This window comes from Condylura cristata, unplaced genomic scaffold (assembly GCF_000260355.1).
Source record: "Condylura cristata isolate star-nosed mole 26May11 unplaced genomic scaffold, ConCri1.0 scaffold00020, whole genome shotgun sequence".
Taxonomy (NCBI): Eukaryota; Metazoa; Chordata; class Mammalia; order Eulipotyphla; family Talpidae; genus Condylura; species Condylura cristata.
This window is the reverse complement of record NW_004567121.1, coordinates 31,983,645-32,008,280: the sequence shown is the minus strand read 5'-3', so window position 1 is coordinate 32,008,280 and position 24,636 is coordinate 31,983,645.

The following is a 24,636-nucleotide window of genomic DNA, read 5'->3' as shown; positions in this document are numbered from 1 at the left end:
GCTTCTGACCTGAACTTGTTACTTAGGTTTAGGCTAGCTTGGGACCCTGACAACAGTAGCAAAACTGACCAGTGTCTGTCTGGAGGGCGGGGTAGGAAGTGGAGATACAGTCCCTGCTGCAAGGCGTTCACAATGAGAAGCAGGCGCCACCGAGGGTCTCTCAGCAGTGACATGGGTCTGAACAGAAGGCTGACGCCAGGGTCAGAGTCCTGGACCGGGAGAGTGAGCCATGGGGACATTGGCTTCTTGAATTCTCTGCTGTGTTTTCCTGCTAATCCTTTAGTAATCAGTCACTGTCTCTCGGAATTTCTGGTTGTCCTCAGCTGCTCCAAGGAAAACCAAGGCAAACTTAATGAGGAGCCATGGCTAAGGAGAAACGTAATGCTGTGCTTATTACTATGAACATCTTGATGAAACAGGCAATTTTCTAGGAAGATAAACGTTACCAAAATTGACTTGAGAAGAATATTCCCTGAATTTTGCCTTAAGACCATTAATTATGAAGTAAATTTTTAAAAATCGTACAAAAGGCTATGACTCAGTATTATACATGAGTTCTTTCATGAGTCAGATTGTCCCAGAACAGAGAAAAAGATGGCAAGTTTCCCCCACCTTTAGAAAGCCAACAAAATTTTACAAGAACGCTGACAAATACAACACCCAAATATATGTATAATGCTATATAATGTAAGTAATACTGAATATGTGGGCACAGAAACATATGCACATACATACAGACCAAGCTTTAGGAATATAGATGCGAAAATCCCAAATGAAAAGCCAACAAACCAAACCCAGGAGATGTTAAAAGAATAACTTACTATGACTAACACTGTATTTATGCCTGGAATGCAATGATGATTTAAGATTTGTAAGTACAAACTTGTCGACATCAGTATGTCACAGAAGAGAAAGACCTAAAAGATTCTAAACATACATTTTTAAATAGACAATCTGAATTTAAAAAATTTAAAAACTAACTCGCTGCTGCAAACTCACACCGATATGTGTCCACTCAGATCAGAAACCACCAGGATCTCCCTCGCCATCGTGATTATCCACTTTGTTTCTAGTCAATAGCATAAAGCGGCAGAAATATATTTTATGTCTATTTTATAAGTATAAATTTATAAATTTATTTTATAAATAGAAATTCAGAAATACATTTTCTTTCTGCAAACATAGAAGATGTATGTGCAAAAGATACTTTAGTCTAACACACAAATAAAAACTCCCTAGACAAAAACTGCCAGACCTAATTCCAGGTAAATAAGGTGAGCAATCACAAGTTAAATACAAAGCTACTTCAGTCGAATGAGTGAATGAGTGAGTGAGTGAATCAAATCTCCATCCACCAATCAACAAATAAAAACTCCTTAGGTAAACAAGTAGATCAAACATCTTTGCTAATAACAGTCAAAAAATCTTCCCTGCTCCATCAGTGTTTGACTGAGGACATGCAAAGCTGAGAATGTTTTCATACATTCCCTGCTGACTTCTATTCCTTCGTTATGAAGAGCCTCGTAGTCTATGTTCACTTTTTTAAAAAAATATTATTTATTTAAGCATACAGAAGTGGAGTGCAGGCCAGAGGTGTGGGGGCAGTGAGAGGCTTCAGCCAAGACAGAGTGGGGAACAGAACAGGCAGATCGACAAAGTCCACTGCTGAGGGGAGCAGCGGGCGGGTCAGGAGAGGTCTGCCACGCCATGTGGTCACCTCCAGGGCAGGCAGAAACGAACTTATGCGGAAGTGGCTTTAGCTTCTTGGTGCTGTGCTTTAACCCACTGTGCCACCAGGGAGGGCCCTCTATGTTCGCTTTTTAAAGATGAGTTCTCATGTGTTTTTTCTTACAAAAAAAAAGGACAAAACTTCTACTCATGCCCACTGTAACAGTTTCCATGTTGGTTGGTTGTTTTTTAAGTTTTGAATATTCTGTTTTACGATATCCAGTCTTAAGCTTTTATATATTGAAATCTGTCCCTTTTCTTTCAGAGTCTGTGTTTACTCATATTTTTAATAAGTGCTCATATTCATTTTCCACTCCAATCAGAGAGATATTTCCTTACATACTTTTCTAGCTCTATATTTTTATTCTTGTCTTCACATATAAATCTTTCATTAATTTGAAGTTTATTTTGGTGTATGATGTACTGTAGGAATAAGTTTTGCTTTCTTCCAAATCATTACAGCAACCACATATTTGAGACAAGTAATCTTCAAATATTAAAGTCCCAATTAAAAAATACACAAATATCTGGATTATTTAGGCAACCAGAAATAGCCAGTAAGAAAATACAATGGGAAGAAAAGACTATTTGCATGAGAGTGAAATAATAATAATAAACCTAAAAATAATCTTAACGAGAAAACATGCTAGTTCTATTAAAAACATTTTTTTTTTAACTTTACTGTGTGACATAAGAGCAGGCTTGTAAAAATTCCATGCTTCCAGGGGGGAAATGGATTTTTTTCAGATTCTTTCCCAAATATTTTTTAAAAGCAGAGCTAACCATGCATGAGAGGAGGGCGGAGTCAGGCTCGCAGGGGCAGGTAGCGGAGTCCTGGCATTGTGTCCACAAATGGAGAGCTAATGTCCAGAGAGAGAGAAATACGTCCACTTCAGAGGCATGACGAAACATGAAACATGATAGTAGTACCTGAAATCATCTTTGGAAATTGTGAGACATAAGTTCTCTTTGTTCTGTGACTGCTCAAAATGCACTAACTGTTCATTAGACATGAAATTAAAGACAGCGAGTGCCATCTCACGAGAAGCAAGCAACATGGCATCCATGTTGTCCATGTGAAGGCCATGGTCGCTGAAATGGCTAACAGCCCGCGGGGGAAAAAAAGAATATAGAACCCCTGTCAGTTATAGATTTATCACTTGGACAGAATATCCAGCCAATAAGAATATGTGAATTCACTATTTGCTAAAGGTATCAACACATCACTGAGGAGAAGGATTGGCTCAGGCATGTTTCCTGTGTTTACATTTGATGGGGTGAAAAGAATTCCAGAGGAATAGAGTTTAACTAGAATTAAATTAACATTAAAAAACAATTAGAGGACCTCCCTGGTGGCGCAGTGGGTTAAAGCACAGCACTGAGAAGCTAAAGCCGCTTCCACATGAGTTCGATTCCCGCCTGCCCTGGAGGTGACCACATGGCGTGGCAGACCTCTCCTGACCCGCCCGCTGCTCCCCTCAGCGGTGTACTTCGTAGATCTGCCTGTTCTGCTCTCCACTCTGTCTCTGGGAAAGCCTTTCACCGCCCCTGAGCCTCTGGCCTGTACCCCAGCTCTGTATGCACAAATAAATAAATCTTTAAAAAAAAAAAAACAATTAGAGAGGACCTCCTTGGTGGTGCAGCAGGTTAAAACGCAGCACTATGAACTATGAAGCTAGGCGGATGCCTCTGCTGAGTTCAATCCCCTGCAGGGAGCTGACCCACATGGCCCAGCAGACATCTCCTGTCCCCCCGCTGCTCCCCTCAGCAGTGTGCTTCTTCAATCTGCCGGTTCTGCTCTCCACCCTGTTTCTGGTGAATCTTCTCATCCCTCGCACCTCAGGCCCGTACCTCAGTTGTCTGCATAAATAAATCTTTAAAAAAAAAATAGACAAAACTATAGAAAAAGAGATGAAGCACCAGGGAAGGGATTTTTGGTCTGTTCTGTCTACTGTTCTATCCCCAGTTCTTGAATAGAAACACATAGTAAGTGTTGTCTAAGTTTACTGAATGAATGAGTGAATGACTTTTTCTGTATAAAGTTGCTGGCTATATCTTGTCACATTTTCTACTTGAGGTTGTTATTTTTTCCCCTTAGTTAACATAATTTGCTTTGTTTTTTACTGTGGTAAGATTAGTTTATAGCATTATATAGGTTTCAGCACAGTAAATTAACATCTATAATATTACACTGTGATCACCACCACCAAAAGTTTAGTTTCCAATCCCCACCACGCAAGTGAGCTCTTTGATCTGATTTAGCCCCTTCCCCTCTGGTAAAATCCATTTTGTCCTTACATTCTGCTTTTGATTTGTTTGTTTGTTTTACATCTACATCTCCTTGTACTTTGTATCTGTTGAAAATAATTTCTCAGATTTGTCTTTTGCCTTTCATCCATTTGAATTGTTTACATAACCAAAAATACCCAATTATTTATATGAGGTCAATCAATTCATCCTCTTCATAGCTTCTTCCGATTCCCTTCTATGGAAAGGCCTTCCCAATCCCAGCTTCCCAAGGAGGCTGAGACCATCCTCAGACAGCTAGTCCAAGTTTGTTCAACACGGAGCGAGGCCATCCTTGCCCGGGACCTAGACCTGCTCCAGAGATACATGACACAGAGAGTTTCCTATCCCAAATGATTCATCAACCCCCAAAGCATCCTTCCAGCACGCTCTTTTGCATAGCCACACAGTGAAGTCATGTGTTTGGGACACCATTGTTCCATCACTATGGAGAGGATGAGATGTCAACACACTGGCAAGAAGGCTCCAGTGCAGGGGGACGCCAAAGAAGATGGAGCACGGAAGGAATGGCCCATTGTCCAGAGGACCCAAAATACATCCCAAGGAGCTCATGAGGTCATCCTGGGCACCGCTTCCCAGGTGTCAAGTCGATGTGGGAGATACACCCTCCCCAGTCCAGCATGTCACCAGAGCCCACAGAAACCCCTAGCCCCAGGAGCTGAGGCTCCCATCCCCTTTCCCTCTGGGGCTCCCAACAGACCTCGCTGGCTGATGGCCTGTTCTGGGATTCTCAAATTAGCTTTCCTGTTTTTCCCAGAATGTAACTCCCTATTCCCAATCACATCACTACATCATCCTTACTACCCTGCCCCTTCTGATTCAACTTCTAACCTACTCTCCCTCTGCTTCCAGGACAACCTCTCTAAGGCAAGAAACTGAATGTCTTACTCATCTCCTAAAATTAATGCTGTGATCAGCCACTGTCCTGAGGGGGGAAATAATCTGAATTCCTAAGGATGCCTTCCAGACTCTTAGTAACCTGGTGCCTGCTTCCATCTACAGTCAGCCTCTGACCCCTCCTTCCTCAGATTCTTCTCCAATACCATTCTGTCTGGAAGTTGAAAATGCTGCTCTTTCACCTAAATAACTACCTGATGTGGTATCCCTGGGTTAGGCAGAGTCCTATGAAAGTAACACACATCCATATTTTAGATAAGGAAATTAGAGTTCAGAGTAGTTAAACAAGTTGCCCAGGGTCACATAGCTTTTTAGTGGCAAGCCTGGGCTTCCAACTCAAATCTTTACAAGTGCAGAAGTCCTGGCCCAGACCCGCTAAGGTGACCAGCTGTCCCAATTGTCTCAGCACTCTGTTTTAGCACTGAATGCCCCACCCCCATGTTACCTGCCAAATAGGGATGCTCACTGTCCCGCCACTGAGCCACTCTGCTGTGCTTCCTGTTCGATGTTGATCACCTTTCGCATGGGAATTCTTTCCCTGCCTCCTCCAGGAACCTTCCAAGACTGTGCTCCACCCACAGTGTCTTTCCTCTGCCCTGCAACATTCCTGGGCTGCCTACTTCCTGAAAACGCTAATGTCGAAACAACCCGCCTCTGTTAGCTCTGCTGCTAGGGGATGACTCTCTCGGGTTGGAACCAAGGCCCATGGCGTCCACCACCCCAGCTCCTGAGGAGGGGCGGGGGTTCAATCAGTGTTTGTGGAACAGAAGAGCAGTTGGGGGGGGGTGTCTCCCTGCTGGTGCAAGGGATTAAAATCTCAGCACTGTGAAGCTACTGGCAGCCACTGCAGCATGAGTTCGATCCCTGGCCAGGGAGGTGACCCACATGGCACGGCAGACGTCTCCTGTCTTGCCCGCTGCTCCCCTCAGCAGCGTATTTCAGTATATCTGACAGTTCTGCTCCCCATGCTGCCTCTGGTGAAGCCTTTCACCCCCTGCATTTCTGGCCTGCACCCTAGCTCTTGTATGTGTAAGTAGATAAATCTTTAAAAAGAAAGGAAGAAAGAGGCCCTCCCTGGTGGCGCACTGGGTTAAAGCACAGCACTGAGAATCTAAAGCCACTTCCCGCCCGCCCAGGAGGTGACCACATGGCGCGGCAGACCTCTCCTGGCCCGCCCGCTGCTCCCCTCAGCAGTGGACTTCATTGATCTGCCTGTTCTGCTCCCCACTCTGTCTCTGGTGAAGCCTCTCACTGCCCCTGAGCCTCTGGCCTGTGCCCCAGTTCTGTATGCACAAATAAATAAATCTTTAAAAAAAAAAGAAAAGAAAAGAAATAGTTGCTTATAAAAAAGAAAAGAAGAGCTGGGATGTTCTGAGGGTAACTGGAAGCCTACTGGGACTGAGGCAGCAGCTTCCAGAATACCCACAGTCAAAGAATTGAGAGGTGGGTCATTTCCCAAATCCATAGTAGAAACATGGCCTGAGCCTTTCCCACGGCGGTGGGCATAGGGGGCAATTCAGGAAGGTTCAGGCGGCTGGAAAAGGGGGGAGAGGACAGATTCTGAGGTCAGGTGCAGATGGGGTCAAAGGTGATGCCCACTGTGGTTGGCAGAAAATGTAGGGAGCATTTTGGGCATTTGTGACCACAGCTGTGGTTCACACCATCAGTACCCACTGCAAGACACGCGACCTCTCACCACTGGTGGAAAAGCTTCTTTTCACTAGTTCCCATTGGCTTTTAACACTTTTTTTTTTTAAGATTTATTTATGCATATAGAACAGGGGCACAGGCCAGAGGTGCAGGGGTGGTGAGAGGCTTCACCAGAGACAGAGTGGGGAGCAGAGCAGGCAGATCAAGGAAGTACACTGCTGAGGGGAGCAGCGGGCGGGTCAGGAGAGGTCTGCCACACCATGTGGGTTACCTCTGGGGCTGGGATTGAATTCCTGCTGCAGTGGCTTTAGCTTCATAGTGCTGTGCTTTAACCTGTTGTGCCACCAGGGAGGGCCCAGCTTTTAACACTTTTAAAGAGCATTACCAGGCCCTTCAAGAGTTGAAGGCAGGCAGGCCTCCAGACAGAGGGACAGTGGCCTCTGTCCTGTAAGGGCAAATGACCCGCACTGCCAGCTCCCCACCTCAGTGGAAAGCTTCTTCAGCAGGTCAGCACTGAGTCAGTATTGGGGTTGCAGGGTCAGGGAGCCCTGACAGCCTGGGTCAGCCAAACCGAGGCGGAGGCCCCTCTCCTGGGAAGGCAGCCACCTCGGGTCTGGCCCAGGACTCAGCTCACCAGACAGCACCGAGCAAGTCCAGGCGCCATTGCCCAAGCAGGAGAGCTGGTGATACTGAAGTAGGAGCAGCTCTCCAGGTTCCATTTGGTCCCCAGAGCCAACCCCATCAAGCCCCTGTGTCCCCCACAGTTTACCTCCCCCAGAGAAGCACAGCAGGAGACTGGGCTGCTTCCTCCGACTCCAGCCTGCCTCTCTCCAGCCTGGAGACTGCCCGGCAACCGGAGCGGGCAGTGCCATGGTGCCCCCGCCCCGGCAGGACGAGTTACTCAAAGGGTAACGGCTCCAACCACTGTCCAAGCCCTCGGGCTTTGGCGCTGGGCACCTAAAGTAACAACTACTCAATAAATTTGTGGAGAAGGTGGGAGGTGTTGCCCCAGCTGGTGGCTACCCATGACCTGTAAAGGACCCAGGAGCTCCCTCCAGCATCCTCAGGGGAGGAGCAGAAGGTGAGGCTGCCTGGGCTTTTTCCTCTGGAAGCTTCTTCATGGGTGCCTGGAGAACAGGCCCTAGAAATGGAAGGCTATTCCCTGGATAAGGCTCCAAGAACACAGAGCAGGGTTCTCGAGGGCAGAGGCCCTCACCCTGATGCAGGGCCGGGAGGCCGGAGCGGCAGGGCCCCCGATGCGCTGTCCGCCAGAAGCTGTCCTCCGCGCTGATTCCTGAGGCCAGATAGACGCCCCGCGAGACCCCACACCCAGCCTGCTGCAGGTGCAGAGAGATCGGGGGGGGAGGGGTTAGCCACAGGGAAGAGGCGCATCCCACCGACTCTTTCATCAAGGAATTAGTGACTCACAAGAAGCTTTTGCCCACTAAAAAGAGAGAAACCAGAACCATGTCCCCTTGCAGAGGACCAAGAAGGGATGCAAAAGTGGAGAGACCGAGGGTGTGCCACACTTCACCGGGGTTGTCCAGGTGGCCTGGAAGCGGGGCCAGAATGGCGACCGAGGGGGTACCGGGACCACTGTTTCTGGAACAGTCTCCAGCATTTTATAGGCAATGCACTGAGGCTCAGCAGCGAGGGCGGTACCTGGAGCAGATGGAAGGGTGGGGTGCTAAGGAGGTCTTGAAATCTCTGACACCCACTTCTGCCAACCACATACTGCTTTGAGCTAGAACAAGACTGTACCCCGAGCCCAACAAGCTACCCCAAGTGGACCCCAGAACTGACATGCCACGTTAAGTAGGCCTGTGCCGCAGGCTTATAGCAAATCTTTCCTCTTTTATAAGTGGCTTAGATCCTCTGTGAGAGCTGAGAGAGGCGGCGATGAGGACGGGGCTCTGGAGCAGCTGAGCCTCAGGGCTGCAGGCCTCTGGTCTCCCCCACTCGACCAACCTGCTCTTGCCAAACCCCCGGTTGCAGAGCCCAGCGATGACGCCACTGTCTTCGGTTGACTTGATGTTCCTGCAAGGTTTGTCACAGTGGGCCATTCGCTTCTTCTTGAAACACAGTTTGGGGTGCAATGGTGTCCCCCATGTGCATGTTGACGTCCGAACCTCCCAGCCCCTCAGAAGGGACCTATTTGGAAATTGGGTCACTGTAGATGAAATCAGAGATGAGGTCACACTGGAGGAGGCGACGTAATCCGGCAGGACTGGTGTTCTTATGACGGGGACCACAGACGAGCAGGAGAAGCCGGCGGAGCTGAGGTGAAGCTGACGACCTAAAGCCTGGACTAGCCCACCGCAGGCCTGGAGCGCGTCTCCCCGGAGCCCTCAGGAAGACCCCACCGGCGGCCTGATCCTGGGCTTCTGGCCCGGGGCCGGGAGATGACGCGGCCTGCTGTATGGGCCGTGGCTGTGGCCCCTCGGCGGTGGCTGTGCACCCCGACATGGGGCCGCTCTCTTCAGACCACAACACCCGCTCTCTTGCCTTCCTTCCTGCCCCGCAAACCCAGCTCAGGAGACCCCACCACCTCCTTTCATGTCTAATTCTCTGTAAGGAGCATCCTGAAGTCAGCAGAGCATCCCTGTTTTGGGGTTGAATCCCCAGGATTCAACCGTGTGTGGGGCTTCAGAGTGACACACCTGCCAGCTTGGATCCTGCCTCTCCTCGGCTCTCCGCCCCCAACTGCCTACTTGGCGTCTCATCTCCGGCACAAGATGTTCAAAACTGCCCCAGGGCTCTGAGCGGTGGGCTGGGGCAGGGCGGGTCACCTGAGCTCCAGATGGCCAGGGGGCGGCCCGAAGTTCCTCAGACACAGAGCTCGGTGGCCGGGACGGAGGCTCGTCCTGGCGCAGGCAGAGGCTGGGCTGCGGCTTCTAAGGCCACAGGCGCACTGCAGAGGCTGGGCTGGCCTGAGGTGTGGGGGTCTCTCCTCCTGGCCACGCCCCTCCAGTGTCTACCTCCTTGCAGGTGCCCTGACCAGAACAAAGGACCAGGCGCAGGGGAGCAGCGGGAAGAGCCAGAGAAGGGACTGGACACTGAGAATGAGGCCAGGCCGCTCCGGTTGCTTTCCCAGGCCAAGCCCTCGGAGTTGCCGCTCTGGCCCTGCGACTTGCTGGCTCACACTGGGGTCCAGCTCCCTCTGGAGCGCTCCAGGCTGGCGGTGTTCCCCAGCGAAGGGGCCTCTGTGAGGCAACTGCGCGTGCTGGTGAACAAGAAGCATCTCACCCCGAGAACACAGATGCCTTCTGGGTCAGGGCCCACTGGGGTCTGCCTGGAACTAGATCAAGGGCAAATGCCGGCATCTGAGACCCCACCAGGCACACTTGGGATGCATGAGTCAGGCCAGCTGGATGGAATTACTCTTGAAATGTGAACGAGATTACAACTGGGGTCAAGATGTGGGCACAGGCACCCGCGAGGGAAGCTGCCTGGGCCACGTGGCTGTGGGCACAGGGCTGGGCAAGAACACTGAGTCACTGACGAATCTCCCAGCACTGCCTGGTTTGGAGAGGGGTCCTGGGACGGCCTGGAGAATTGTGGGGAAGCAGAGCCCCTCAAAGCAGGGCCAGCTCACCTCGATGCTGCAGGGCCCAGAGGCAGAAGCAGCACAGCCCCTCTGGCCAGGCAGGTGGTCTGGAGGTGCCGATCTCCCCTGAGAACGCTTCCATCTGTGTCCTTCACAGTTTTAAATGTCCTCTCTGAGCGATGATGATGCTCAAATAGCTACTCCCAGCCTGGACCTCTTGTCTGACCCAAATACCCAGCTGCCCACTCGGCATCAGGAAGCCCAACTGGCATCTCCGACGTCAGATGCCCCTAGACCAGCACCTGCCTACAGGCCACACCTGTGCCTGAAGCCTCCTCTCAGGAAAGCAGTGCCGCCCTTCCAGCTGCCGAGCCGAGGTGGGTGGAGTGAGGGAGCGGCGTACATGCATTCTTCTGGATGCTTCTACAAGGGTACTGCAGATGAACTTTTAATGCTGTGGACTCTGTGTAAAACAAATGGCCCTCCCTAGTGTGGGTGGGCCTCACCCAATCACTGGAAGTCCTGAACAGAACCAAGACTGACCCCCCATCCCCCCCCAGGCACCTCTCTGAATTCACCTCCTGCCCCTGGCCACTCAGGGCAGCAGCTTCTTTGCTGTTTCTTGACCACACCAGGCTGAAGCTCCCCTCTCCTCGGAGCTCTAGCACTCACTTCCTGTCTGCTTTGTATGTTCAGTTGACCGTCAGCTTCTCAGTGTGCCATTCCTGACCAGTCCATCTAAGACTGAACCCCACACACACACCAACGCTCCCCTCATTTCCGTATCAATCTTCAATAGACTGTACTTGTTTCTAAAGCACTTTGTTATCCCTCAGTGAAGACGCAGGACATGTGGAGACTGGAAGTTGTGGCTCTGAGGCCGGTGGCATCCCTCTCAGGACCCAAGGAGCAGGCGGGGAGCAGGCATCTGCCATGGGCCAAGTGGGGGTCTTTGCTTCTGCTCCTCAAACTTGCGTGTCCATAGCTGAACCCTCCTGGACTCCTATTTGTCTTCCTCCCAAGCCACAGAGCTGGGGTGAGCTCCTGGGCTGGCCCGAGCACCCCCCCCCCCAAGTCCTGTGCTTGGCCACACGCCTGCTCTGTGCGCTGGGATCACACGCACCGTGATTAAAGTCTGACCTCCGGGACATTCCAAAACCTCAGTTGAAATGGCGAGCACTGAAGGTCTCGACTGGGGTTAAACACAGTGAGGATGACGCTAAGTGCTCCTCGCAGCCCTCCCTGCCAGGCCCCCTGGCGTGGCGGCTGCTGCCAGGCCCTGCAGCCCCCAAACTGCAGGAGACCGGGTCTCCCCTCAACAAGCATTCTATGTGGGAAAAAGAAAGCTCAGGGCAAGTTTATTTTTGAAACTTCTTACTCTCTGAGGCAGGAGACACAGCGATACCCCAAGGCTGGAGAAAACAGCCATGCCCTCGGGACAAAGGAGTGACACTCCAGACAGACAGACAGCACAGAATTTTAATGGATGTTAAACCAAAGTCTAAATTGTTCCATTTTATTCTGGGCTGATAATTAACCTTGTTTGGACCTCCCCTGTTGCCATGATAACCGGTCAACAAACAGGAAGCACTGGGAGGACTGGACGGGGACTGGATGGGCCCAGAGGCCGGGCGGGGCCTCAGGACTAGGGGAGCCAGCACCTCTCCCTGCTCACCCCACACCTGCCCATGGCTCCTGCGTGCAGACAGTGGTCCCCTGCCTGGATTCTGGGCACCCCCGGGGCCCTCTGTGTACAGTGGGCCGCTGTCATGGAGGAGAGGCCTCCTCAAAAGCCAGACCCAAAACTCAGCCTCTGTGTGTCCATCTGCTCCCAGGACTGTGTGCCCAGCGACGGGTGCCGGGGATGCTCAGCACATGCGTGATGTGTTGCCATCACCTGGGAGTTACCAGTGTGCACACATCAATGCAATGCAGGTCGTAGTAAGCAGACCTGACACACATCATTAACGGTCGCACATCTAATCTCCACAGCAACTCTACCGATGGGGCTATTAGAGAGAAGATCTGCCTGCCTGTCAGCTTTGTCCCTGGGGGAGTGGGGAGGAGAGAGCCAGGGGCCGAAGAGCAGTGGGACATTCTTGGCCCAAGAACCACACCATGGACACAAGCCACATCAGAAATGAACCACAAAGTTCAAGGTCAAAGCTCAATGTCTGTTAGGATCAGGTCAAGGGTCCCACTGTCTCCCACAATCATTTCTTCTCTTAAAATGGAAATATTCTTCCCTACTGCAATATCACATGCTATTTCTTTAGATTAACAGAAATTTTCCAATTGACCTAGTGCTATACAAATGGGCATTCTCCAGGAGATGGATGGAGAAAGACTGAAGGTTCCTTCAGAGCAGCACGTAAAGCCCTTGAGTTAGAGCCCAGCTTTAGTGGGGTGACTCAGTAGCAAACTCCCATGAGCAGAAGCTGCTGGGCCCCTTTCTTTCTGCTCTTGGAGGGCTCCGGACCCCAGGATGCACCAGAAATCCGCCACCAACCACCTGGGCATGTCTGATGATCTGAGTAGATAAAGGAAAGCTGAATTACTCTCAAGACTTACTGAAGCTCCCAGTGTGCAACGAAGCTCTCCCCCACCCAAAAAAATGTTAGCCACACAGAAGGGAAATTAATGAAACTGTGACATGGAATTCTTCAGGAAAAGACTAGAAAAAGAGGCTTGAGGGGCAAAATGGGTTCATAAGTCGGGAAAATTTTTATGGCATCTCTCGGACAATAAATTTTGCTGAGAAAGGCCCTTGGTAATCAAATCATAGCCTCTTGTTTTAGAACTGTTGACGTTTTAAAGAGAGTTAAGCCTCGCACAGTAGTGAAAGAGTTAACAGGCTTCCGGGAGGCTATTATGAGCTTCTCTGTGTAGAGTGAACTAACTAGATTCACCTGCAATTTGGACCTCCCCAAAAAAGGTAATAACTGAGTGCAAGCTTTCTTCTGCCCTGGGAAGTTCCCTTTCCACGTAACACTTCCCCCTCAGAACTGAAGGGGGCAAAACCCTTCTGGCAAGGAGGAGATTCCCCAGGAGAGACCCCTGGCTTGCCTCAGGGCAAGACCCCTGCCCCAGCTCAGAAGGCTGCCCAGGAGGCGACTCTGAGAACATGGTCACTGTCATGGGGTTCCCAGGCAATCTGGGTTGGCAGGTTAACACCACAGAGGGCAGAAGAATGGTGTCCCCAGGACGCCCATGTCCCGCAGCCTGCACCTGTGTTACCTAGCCTGGCAAAAGGGAGTTGAGGGAGCAGGTGCAGTTAAGGCTGCTTCATCAACTGACCTCAAAGGAGTATCTGTATTCACAAGGAGGGGACAGAGAGTCGGTGTCAGCGTGAGGTGACATGCAGAAACATGGGCCTCTTGGCTGGTTTTGGACGAGGGGCCACGAGCCAGGGAATCTGGGCAACCTCCAGACCCCGGAAGAGGCTCTGAAACAGACCCTCCCTGAGAGCCTCTCGAAGGAATGCGTCCCTGCCCATGCCCGGGCTCCAGCCAGAGAAAGCCAGTGTGGACTTGCACCCTCCGAGAGCCGTGAGACAGCAGATGCGTGCTGCTTCCAAGGCCGAGCAGTGCTGATTTGTCAGAGTCAGTGGGAAGTGTGTGTAATCTCCTTCCAAAGACACCCCAAAAGGCCCGTCTTCCTCCTGGAGCAGATTTATGGAAGATGTAGGGTTTCTCTGCCTGATGCAAAACTTATCCAAAGATGTGTTTCAAGGTTGAATAGATTTATTTTTGAGGATCTCCCGTCCCTCGTCTGGAAGTCTTGTTCCTCAAAGGCAGTAACTCAGCTGCCTGGTCACAGCCCAGGACCCCCCAAACTCTTCCTGGGACTTTTACTTCAGACTTACTTCCCACCTGTGAAGAGAAGCTTCATGGCCAAAGAGAAAATAGAACAGTTTCTCTATATCACGGTTTATGCGAGAGTTCGTCTTTCCAAAGGGGTCCTTCAGAACGGTAGTTCCCCGTCTTGGCTAGGGGCTATGGGGCCCAGACCATCAGGAACTTAGCGAGGTCACAGTCAGACAATGGCAGGACTGGGAGCTACTGACTCCCAAGTCAGGATTTTACCTTCCCCTGTTCAGTTCTCAAAGTTTCAAACCAAAGCTTTCTAGAACCTTCCAAGCCCTACCGCAATGCGGAACTGCTCCTGGAGTTCAAGTTCCTCTTGCTCTGCAGGTTCCACACACCTTGCCCTGCACCTACTCACCCTGCCCCCGGGGTCCCTCCACCTAGTGTCTGCAGGTGTTGGTCACCCTCACCCCACAGTTCAGGGGCCTAAAGTCCTGGCTGAATCAGGCAGCACCAACGCCTTGGGCATATAAACAAGAAAGAGCTGGGCAGCCACAGCCTTCAGAGAGAACTCAAGTGCTGGCCCCTGGACCCCCAGGTCCTGACCACCTTCCAGCTCTGGCCCAGACTAAGGGAACCCGGCCTCTCTCCTGGTGCTACCCCAACATCCACAAAGCTCCTCTGAACATCATCGCATCAGCCGGGGCTGCAGGAGCCCCCCATCTCCCTGCCACGGAAGATTCCCTTCTCAGCCTGGAGGCGACCTCACTCCCCCAGTAACCCAGTGGGGGGTCAGTGGAGCAATCCTTTGAAACATCCAAACTTGCCCAAGCCGGAGGCCCCTTCCTCCACCTCCTCCCTGGGAGCTGAGGAACCAGGAGCCGCGCCACCTGCCCTCCCAGCTGGTGCCTGCACTTGACCTTTGGGGCTGAACATCTGACCTTGGCGACCGTGGCCCCGGTTCCCTAGACCAAAGTATTCGAGCTATTTGCATGTGGCCTTCCCACCAAGGCTGCCCCCCAACCCCTTCCTCTTAATTATGCAGTAACGAACAACTGTGCGCTCGGAAACTGAGGCGGCTACTTGCCTCTGAAAGTCAATAATTAGCCCCACGGGAACAACAAATACTTGCAGAGCTCCCCACGTCTCTTGGCTGACACGAGAAGCAGCCGCCTAAAAGCCCAGCTCTTTGGGCCCAATCTGGAGTGCATATGTTCCCCTCAATCACTCACCCCATCAAACAGGGCAGGCCCGGGGCCAGGCTGCTCTGAGCATCTCCCTTAGCGAGAGTGTCCTCGTCATAAAGGACGCTGTGTTCGCAGGTAAGCACAGCCCGCCATGCATCTGGGAACACTTTTGAGTGATTGCTGGGGAGAGAAGAAATTTGGTCATAACTAATGATCAACATCCCCTTTTAATCAAATGAAGTCGTCATAATGTATCTATCCTCCGGGGGAGCAGGGCCCTTTCACCTCCGGGGGGTCTGCAGTAGCGTTAACCTCTTCGGGTAAAACTCTCGTCCAGCTGCTGAGGACCTACGGTGTATGGGCCCTGTGACAGACACCTGCTCTCCCTTCTCTGCCCGGGCCCGGGCGTCACCTCGAGCTACGGCCAAGTCACCTGCAGGGTCGTCAGAGCCCAACTGGCTGGCCCCCGCCTTCGATTTCAGATTTTGCCAGTCTGGGGTGGAGCTTGAGTGTTTGCATGGCTGACAAACTCCCGTGACATCACTGCTGCCAACTTCGGGCCCTCACCTGGAGAACCAGCCTCAGAGGGTAGTAATGCCCTCGGTTTCCTGCCTTCTGTGGGCGACACCCATTGCAAAGCTGAGGTGATTGCACCCTCCTGAAAGCCCTGTGACTATTTTGTCAGGGGCTCCGAGGAAGCGAAGCATGGGCCCAGGGCCCTGTGGGCACACGCGGCTCGAGGTTGGGATTTAGAGCCCGGGGGTCTCGTGTCGAAGCCGTGGGTCCGGCCCCAGGGGCAGGAGGGGTGTAGCTGAGTGCCCTAAGGTTCAGAGCGGGGAGTGTCCCGGGCACGCCCGCTCCCTGCAGCCTGGGTCTGGGCCCTCTCGCCAGTGCTGTGCCCGGCGTGTGCCCGGCGGGTAACTCTGCGCCTGGTCCACTTCCCAGGTGGGATCTGCAGCCCTGAGACCTTCAGGGAGCACCCTCAGCCTCCCCGGGGTTCCCCTGTCTGGGCACAAACTTCACCCTCCCATCTGCCACACTCAGTGCCAGTCCTCTTCCGCTCCTGCTGCACACGCCAGAACCTCCCCACTTCTGCCCAGGGACCCCGACACCACCTCCCCTCCCTCTCCAGCCCACAGCTCTCTACCCACAGCCTCAGGGCTAGACAGCACAATGGGAGGTCAGGTTCCTCCACCAAGGGCATGCTAGCTTCTCAGGGGCCGCTCCTGAACAGATATTGTCCTCGCCTTCTGCTCCCGGGTCCCCAAGTCAGGCCTGCGGGCACCTCACCCACCACTCAGGCTGGAGTCGTCTCCTGCAGCTATTGGATTTATGAGAACCTGCTGAGAACACCCCCCGCCCCCCGGGGGCCCACTGGTGCCAATCGCTGAGCGTGTGGGTGTGAGAGCTCACGCAGCCCCTGCAGCCCTGTGAGGTGGCCATGCCATTATTCCAGCAGCCACGGTGAGAAAACAGGGGAGCAGCGATTGCAAAACAGCCAGGGCTGCAGAGCGGTAGTGGCAGAACCAGCCCGGGAGCCCAGTGAGCTGGCCCCAGAGCCTGAGGCCACGCTGTCTGGCCAGGAAGGAAGAAAAGGAAAGAACGCTCGCCCAGCCCCTCGGCCCCACCTTCACTGTTTGGGAAGTAGGGTACCCTCATGTTTCCTGGACGATTGCAGAACAGCGGCTGGCGGTAAACGCGCTGCGGCGTCCAGGAAGGAAGACAGTGGAACAGGAAGGCAGCAGGGCAGCTGCTCTGACATCGGGGCAGCAGGAGGCGGTGAGGCCAGAGCAGATGGCATTCCCCTAGGAAAGGCTGGGAGAGGCAGCGTGATCAAAGCTTCCCTCTGTGTGAGGATCTGGGAGGCTTTGGGGAGTAGGTGGCCTCGAACAGAACTTCCAGCAGTGACAGCGGCTTGTGGTGTCCCTCGGATTGTCAGGCAAAACTGTGGGAGGTGAGGTGTAGAGCGCTGGGGTCCCCAGTGTGTCCGCAGAGCCCCGCCCCCACTCGCCTGCCCCTCAGAGCTCCGCCACAGCCAACCAACGTGGGTACAAAGTGGCTCTGGGTCCTCTTGGCCGTTCATATGGTTTGGTGCATCTCTTTGGGGTGCTCCTGCAAGGCATGTGCAAATAGCTAAGGTCTGCCCCGACTCTGTGGTGTTCGGGATGGTTCTGCTGGGAACAGAGCAAAGCGAAGCGGTTAGATCAGCTGGGCAAGAGGGTGCCAGTGAGATGCACTATTAACAGGATGCGTGAGCCCCTGTGGCCAGAGCATGCCTTGAAAAGAATCCCTTCCCTACTCTCCAGCCTGTTAGGACGCGGGGCGCCCTTCCTGCCATCCAAGAAGGAGAGGCTGCGAGACAGGAGTGGCACTAGCTGAGCCTTCCTGGAGCAGGTGGCTGAGGCTCCGGGGCATGCCTGCGAGAGAGCCCGTCTGCCCTCCTTCCATATTGTGCTGCTGCTCAGGACCTCCAGCTGAGCTCTCTTGATCCATCCCATGCAAGACCCTATGGGAGCTCCAGTGCCCCTCCAAGAGCCAGATGCCAAGGTGAGGCAGGTCCTCAAACAAGTATAATTATCTGAATGCAGTAAGTGCACACCGTGGGAAAGAAACGAACATTTTGCATTCCCTCACCAGCGTTGCGCTAAGAGTTTTCATCTTTTTTCTCATGAACCCACATACAAATATGTGCAGTCCATAGATATGCCCCCGTGGCACAGAGAAAGAAACTGAGGATCAGAGAGGTTAAGCAAGCAACCCAAGGTCACACAGCAAGCTTCAAACTGGACTCTGCCCAACACCCAACACTCTAATGTCAGTGGGAAATCAGGATAGTGAAAGGGAAGAGCTGAGATACTTGACAAGGTGGAGACTTGTTCTGGAAGAAGGGGTAACGTGGATACGGACGAGCAGAAGCGAGGGCTGATGGCTGAGAAACGCCAGGAAATATAAGGACATAAACAGAGGCCAGAGGGCTGAGAAGAACCCCACGCTTGGAGACAGAGAGCCCTAAGCTGCTGCCACCCCCAGTGGATGGGATTGGAAGGGCCCACGGGCGAGAGTTCTGACTGATTTGCCTAATTGTATTTTCTTCTGGATGCCACTGAAGCCTTTGGGGCAGAACAGAGTAGCCCCCGGGATCAAATCAAGCAAGCTCAGCTGTGCTGGCTAGGTTGGGGTGCAAAGTGGGGGGGAGACATGGCGCTAATCAGCCCAAAGTAACAGCAGATTTGTTCAATGAATGTCAAGGTTAGGAACAAACGATGTTTTTGAAGGTTTGTTTTTTTTTTTTTAATATAAACTACATTTCGCAAAAGTATGAGTTTCTAAGTGTCAAGAAAAACACTCCATGTTAACCTCCAACTGTGAAACAATTATACGGGTGGCAAAGCACCTTACTTCTGCCCAAACTGCAATAACAGTCAGTTCTTGGTTCAAGAACCTCAGGCAAGGAGCCACTTCTGAAGTAGCCCCCACTTAGCCACACTGCTTTCTGCTCAAGACAGCCCCAGTTCCCCTCCCTGGATGTATTTGAGTAACTTAATGAGGACCTTGCAACCCCATCCTGCAGCCTCCCCTGAGAACACACCCCTAAGTGCCTCAAGATGTCCCAGGAACATCAAAGGAAAGGAGAATTATTTTGGATGTACCCTGGGATACGAACCCTGATACCCCACTGCTGAAACAAAAACCCAGGACAGCTCCCGCCATGCCCATAAAAAATATGGACTCAGAAGATTAACTGGCTGTGATGCTCAATCCTTCAGCCAACCGTAACCTGGTATTTTACATCGAAGAGAGAAAAAAAGAGATGCCTTTATTAATACTGCTTGCCAAATTTCCCATGAGGTCTGAGCAAGGATATTCTTTGGCCTCGTCTACTCAAGCTTCACGCTAAAAGCTACTGCCGCCCCTTTAAAGTAAGGCCAACCTGAGATGTCTGGGGAAGGTTGCCCCGGGAAGATGGGGAGCGCGCTTTCTGCTGAAATGTTTAACACCCCATGCCAGGTTGAGCCCAAAAGGACCTTGTAACATCTCAGACTGTCATCGTGAGTTCATCTTGTCCCACTCTGTCCCCATGAAGGAGGGGGAGGGAAATACATGGCCTCTGAGCCATGGGGCCATTGTCAGTGTGGTGTTCATAGAAGCAGCTAGAACGGTACTTTAGGGCATGAGCTGGAAGGAGAATGGGCAGCTGTGACCCCAGCTATGAGGTAGCTCTAACTGTCCCGGTCGAAGGAGTAGAGATGAAGTTCTCGAAAAGGTGCACCTGCTGTCATTATTCCCGCCAATGACAATGCCCAGCTGAGCTCCAGAACGTCCATTCCTCGCCTCCCTCCATGCTGAGATCCCAGCAGCCATGGGGAACACAACTGGCCTCACCAGTCAACAGATCTCTGAATAGTCACTCACAGCAAGTTCCCCAGAAATATGCATTGTGGACAAAGGAATATTCCCAGGTCAAAGAGAAAGATATTTATCTTTTGAGCAATGCACACCAGCCAGGAACCCTTATTACAGCGATGGGGGGAAACTGGTGTGGCCATTATGGAAGGTTCTCTGGGTTCATCTTACAAAACTGCAAATGGAAACAGCACATGACCCAGTAGTCCCACTCTGGGCCTCCATCCAGTGAGCACAAAACCATCAATGCAAAAATCTAGATGCTCTGTAACAGTTATTGCAGAATCACGGGCAACAGCTAGAACAGGGAAGCAGCCTAAATCCCTATCCACAGGTGATGGGCCCAAGAAAATGGGACCCTCACACTAGGACGCACTGTTCAGCCACAAGGAAAGAGCCATTTAGAGCAAAAGTTATAGGTGGGAGTTCAAGGAAATGATGTGCAGTAAAGCAAGTCTGAGTGACAGACACATACCGAACATTTGCATAGCAAACACACAAGTAAAGTGATTACAAAAAACAAGTAGGTGTTAACACCGTGAGTGAGTCATCGAAGGTTAAGAGGGACAGGGAGGGTAAAAATGACAAGCAGAAATATGGGTCGGGGGTGGGGGACAGATAGAATTCTTTTCAAATAAGAATTTAAAACATAAATAAAAGATTATGTACCTAAAAAGCAAGTGACCCAAGTAATGCGCTCTCCTTCCATACAAGGCCCTTTCCCAGGACGCACGCTCTCAGGCCTCCCGGCACCCCCACCCAGTGTCCCCCAGGAGCCCAGTGCTCGCCCCAATGGTGGACACCAGACATCATCTTTACCCCTACTGACCCCCCCCACACCCACTGTCAAAGAGGCTTCGCTGTGGGAGAGTGTACTTTGAAACTGAAACTTCCTGTAAAGTGGCCTGTGACGACACATTTGCCACAGACCCAGTGAACATACAGACCCCTCGTGCTTCTCTCCTAGGGGAGACCAAACCTACCCCCCACCCCAGCACGCCTGCCAGGTGTCAGCGCAGAGAGGGGCGAGAGGTGGACGTTCGCCTCCACCTGAGGCCACCCCCGACCTTCCCGAGCCACTGGATTGAGGGGGAGCAACGGCCAGCCCCCCGCCTGCGTCTCTGGGAATCAGTCACAGTGCTGGAGAGCCGTCTGCAGCATCTCACCATACCTGTTGGCGTCTCCACTGTACAGACGCGGAACTGAGCCCGCCAGTGCTGAGCATCCTGCCGCCAGCCCAGGCCCTCTGCCCCTGGCCCACGGCGAAACCCAGACCTGGCCTACAGTGTGGGGGTCCCCGGTGTCCAGGGGCTGCGCGAGGAGGCTGGGGGCCTTCAGAAAGCCACCGTTACCAAGCCGGCTTCCCACTGAGGCCACTGAGTGGAGGAAATAATAATGGAGATTGAAAGGCATTCTGTATTTGACCTTCCGCAACCCCACCGCTTTTCAGTAGAACCCGATAGGGATCAGTCACATCTGCTCTCAATAGCAAATGTAAAAAATGACCTGCAGCTTGAAGGTCTGAAAAACATAAACTTGTGTTAAAAGACTAGCAAAAAAAACCCATGCACTCCATAGCATGATGTCATTCAAGGGTGCACACGCGGCAATAACAAGCGTCCACCAGCGCTCGTGACCCGGACCTGAGCTCACCCCTCCTGGGGACCATCATCGCCCTGCCTGTGAGCTGTGCGGGCCGGTCACAGAGAGAGCAGCCCTGTGTAACCCGGCCCGGCTGCGTGCTGCACTAGGCCCTCAGCTACAGCTGGTACCAACTTACCCTGTGCCCCACTTCAAACACTCAGTGAGCTGCAGGAAGGCGGCGGGAAGCACATTCTAGAAAGTCCAGAACAAGTTCAGCTCTGCCAGTGCCCTGGAGAGCAGCCCAGAGCTGGCGATATGTCCACGGGCCTTTCGATGGCAGAGACCTCCCCTTCAACCGTGGGCATGGCTCTCCGGACCACTGCTCTGCCGCAGGAGCCAACTAGAATGTTCTGCGGGCTGCCCAGATGTGCCACTACCCTGTGGATGTACAGTGAGGCCGCTTCCACCCCACATGCTCCTGCCTCCCCACTTCCACCACCTCCCTCTTGTCTGGGGTATGTGGGAAGCTCCTGGCTGACAGAAACTCGGGCAGGGAGCACAGAGAGCTCCCCACGCCTCTGTGGTCTCTGGCCCACCCTGTCAGACACCCTGCCCTGGCCAGGCCCTGCCTGGGGCCCAGAACTCGGCATTCAAACTCACAGCCCAGATAAGAGGGTATCTAGCGGCCATGGCTCAGGTGAGGTGCACCGGACTGGAAGATGGAGAAGATGGAAGATGGAGAGCTGCAAAGGGGTGAAGACTCAAACTCCAGCCCCCACCTGATGAGCATCCCAGCCAGACCGCTCTTGGCTGCTGGCCTGGGTCAAAGTCACAACTCGCAGGGGACAATGGCCCCACATTCTCTTTGGAGGGAAAGAGAGCCAGCTTTCATGAAGCCGGGCACCTGCACCCGTCTCCTGGCGCTGTGATCCTGACCCCAGCAGCAGGGAGGGGTGTGGACGCCCTGGGAGCTTCCCAAGGTAGCTTCCGCCAGGTACCTTTATTTCAGCACCACCTTGCGTTTCCCAGAAGGACCTGAGTTCAGTGAGACGGAGGCTGGAAAGAAAACTCTGCACCACCTGTGGCTTCCACAAGGTGACACCCCAGAAGGACACGTTGGCCAGAGCGTCCCTGTGGAGGCAGAACGGACAGCTACTGGGCCCTCTGCCTGGGCAATGTGCTTGGTCTTTCAGCTCAAAGGTTACAGGTACGCCAAGACGGCTAGCCTGTGCTCCGCTGGTTCAAAGTGGCTTAGAAGGAGTGAGATCTGTAAACAAACCAGTGTCCTAAGGTCTGGGTGTCCAGAACCCCCAATAGTAGAGATGCTTCAGATGCAAGGTCAGCAGCCCCCTTCAACTTTACGGTGGGCTCGGCCTTGCACGCTTGGTACTCAGTGTCCTGGGCAATGAGGGCCGAAGCACCATATGGCCTCTGCCACCAGGCTCCTTTCTCACAGCACAGACAACACTAACCCAGCAGCGAGGGTCAGAGGTCAGCTGCAGAAACAAAGAGAAGACATTTCTGGCAGCCACTGTGGAGAGAGGTCAGAACCTGGCCCACAGACAGGCCAGGAAAGGACATAGAACTCAGTGAAACTGAGCAGAGGGTGTCAGGGAAACTTGCGAGAAGCGAGGAAATGGCCAGGTCTCCAGGAGTGAGGTTCCAGTGATGGAAGCGGCAGAGCGAGAAGCCCAGCAGGAACAGGTTAGTGGAGCTGGAGTTGGGTGTGGACGCAGGGGCCAGCCCAGGTGTCAAACTGACTTCCAGAGGGCAGCTCGGGAACCCCCGTAGAGACCCACATGCTCTTCCCAACCCCCTGCCCGCCACGGCCCCTGTTTTCTTGGGCATCACCGCATGGCTCACTGTCCTGTCTTGAGCCAGGCCTGGTGGCCAGGAGCCTCCGGCACCAGACAAGAGCTCAGGGCTCTGGGGCTGTGGAGACATCCCCAAATTTGGATTAAAACAACAGCTATCCACTGCCTTCTCCACAGGACACATAGCTGCTCCTTAAGTCAGCAAGAACCCATCACTAAGGCTATGAGAAAATAAACAAGGGAATCTAATTTCAAGGGGCACGTGGGTTCCAAGAGGAAGAACAGCATGCTCAGACCAGTCCTTTCCCTCCAAGGCACGCTGGCTTATGGGAATCTCACAGCTCTGGTGCCAGCACATTCGGGAGCACTGGCTGCCAACGATGGAGTAAAAGTCTCCCCTGGGGCTCCCTGTGGACACTCCAGCACCAGGGGACCAGGAGTGGGTCCACAGAAATCCAAAAGAGAAGCCAGAAGACTCTGGCCTTGCTCCAAGCCAAGAGCTCAAGCCCATAAACGCGGTCCTTTGTCTCCTAGATCAGTGTCCCCCTCTATTGGCCTCATCAGAGTCCACTGGCACCTGAACAACAACAACCCAACTGTCAAAAGGTCTGCACTGGGCCTTCCCTGGTGGCACAACTTGATGGAGCTCTCCGAAGCCACTGAAGCACGAGTCCAATCCTTATCCAGGGAGCTGACCCACATGGCACAGCAGACCTCTCCTGACCTGCCTGCTGCTCCCCTCACCAGTGTACTTCATCAATCTGCCTGTTCTGTTCCCCACTCTGTCTCCAGTGAATCCCCTCACCCACCACACCTCTGGACTATACCCCAGTTCTGTAAGCATAAATAAATAAATAAATCTTAAAAAAAAAATAAATAAGTCTGCACTGTCCGTGGATAAACCACCTTCCCTTTACTACTTTCTGCCATGATCCATGGCATCAGCAGAAGGCCCTCATATTCTATCAGAACATAACAGAACCAAGTGGGTCTCAAAGAGGGCTACACACTATGGGTGTCAGTCACAAAGTGCAGATGACAGGGAGGGGGAGCCAGCTTCTTAAAGGAAGAATGTGCATATCAAAAGCATGAACACCACTAGCAAAGCAGCCATCCTAACTGGAGAAGTAAGTTCATCTGGCTGAGCTGCTGGCTGGGCTCAGGGTGCCATGTGAGTTTCCTGCTGAGCAGAACATGCACTGCCTGATGCACGTGGCCCATGTCAGTTCTTGAAATATGAAGATGCCAAGGTTACTAAGCAGCAACAAACAGCTCATGAGTTGTTACAAGGGAGAGAGAGGTGCAGGTGGCTGAACAATTTCAAGTCTGTGGAGGGAGACTAGCTACAACTGATGTCCCCTGTTCTCTAACCCTGCAGAGGACTCACACAGAACACTAGGAGAGCTCAGAAACACAAAGAGAAGGGCTCCTACCTCCATACAGGGGGAGGTGGCCAGCAGAGAGAGCCCGGATATAGGGCTCAGATCAATGTAAGTCATATTCTGCCAAAATCCTGGGGATGTGAGACAAGTTTCTTCCCCCTCCCCCCCCCCCGCCTTTCTTTCCCCCCCTGGCTGGGCCTGGGGATTCCTGAGAGCCTGCTCAGTGCTGGTGTGGAGTCTCCAGCTCTGGCAGGAAGCGTGCTGACAAGCCTGCCAGCAGGTTGGGAGAATGCCCGTGCCAACCCAAAGAAGCACTCAGATGGTGCCTCA